The following is a 1,600-nucleotide window of genomic DNA, read 5'->3' as shown; positions in this document are numbered from 1 at the left end:
TGAATCTCCATCAAAAAATATTTACAGTACTTTGACCTACTTTTCAGTTGAATTATCTTTTTAACTAACAAGTAACAATGCCTGAGTATTATATTAAAGAAATGAACTCTTATATATTTGTTTCCTGACTTCTTAATTTTCAATAACTACCCATATTCCACATCCACAATTTAAACTAATTTGTAGGGTTTTTTTAACCTAAGTGACATTTACATTTTATAATTTTGCTCATGGACTAAAAAACATGTTTACTTTCACATTTTTTGTATTGTGAGAACCAACCTAAAAAGAGTTGATGATGTATTATTGATTCTGACAGAGTCACAAAAGCACAGATTATACTTCTATTAAAACTTATATTTTGTGACAGGTTTGTCAGGTTTAATTTATGATTCATACACATTTCTGGCTCAGTAGCCACAAATTATCTGTTTTTGAATCTTTATGATATAGTACATTTTCTTACCAGAACATTTTTCACACATCTTGAAACATTCTAACAAAAGCAATACTATGCAACCCACACCAAAAATTGATAAATAAGAAATATTATTTTTAAAAGTAATTAAAAAATATATATATATATAATACATACACATATGTATATATGTGTTATTCAGTCTCCACCTTATTTTTCATGTTGGTTTCACTTTTATAATAAATTTATTTTTCTCATTTTTAAAAAATGATGTAATAGACATTCATGTTGTCATAGTTCTCTAATTTTCAGAGTGTAAGAATATGCACAGACACAAAAATGAAACTGATGAAAACCAACTTTTTTATACCAATAGTCAAAGGAGCGGGAAAAATACATATATGTGTATATATGCCCACACCTCTTATAATAGGAATTAACTAGGATGGTGGGTTGAAGAGGAGCTAACTAAGAAGATTCTAATAGTATGCAGAGACAGAAGAATGAGAAGATCCATGCTATCTTCAAAAAATGGAGAGAAAGGTAGGCAGGTGCTATGTCATCTTGTTGGATTTAGGTCCTTAAGCTAAAAGCAGTGGAAACATGTATAAGTGACATTCAAATGTCTTATTTCACAAGATCCTCAGTAATACACAGAATGGATTGAAATAGAAATTCCTGATGCCCAGGGTTGAGGCTTATCCCTGGGAAAGACAAAAGGTCATGGTAGCTTAATAGGGAGCAAAGCGAGTGAGTGCATCAGGGTAGAGCTAGAACAGATCAACAGCACCTAGCTACTGACTACAAACCTGGAAAGTGAGGAATAAAAAATTGAGAGTACCTTATCATGAGACAAGAAGCACTAGGAAAAGAAGTATGGTTAGACCAGCAGCTTTTACTCTGAGCTTTGCAATCCTGTTGATATGTCCAAGAAGACAAGTTGCCAGCGGGGCTCAGAAACAAGGGCTTAGCCGAGGTTATATAATAAGCATGATTAACACATAGATCATATCTGAATCCAAGAGAGCTGCTTAGAGAAAAGCTATTTAAAGAAAGAGCATAAAGCAGGGGTTTTCAACCAAGGGTAGGGTAATTGTTTGCCTCTTAGGATTTTTGAAATGTCTGAAGGGTAATGAATGTATCAAGGGGAAGGATGTCCTAAAGGAACTCTGAAGAGTCTGT

This window comes from Condylura cristata, unplaced genomic scaffold, assembly GCF_000260355.1.
Source record: "Condylura cristata isolate star-nosed mole 26May11 unplaced genomic scaffold, ConCri1.0 scaffold00004, whole genome shotgun sequence".
Taxonomy (NCBI): Eukaryota; Metazoa; Chordata; class Mammalia; order Eulipotyphla; family Talpidae; genus Condylura; species Condylura cristata.
Note: the sequence above shows the minus strand (reverse complement) of the source record.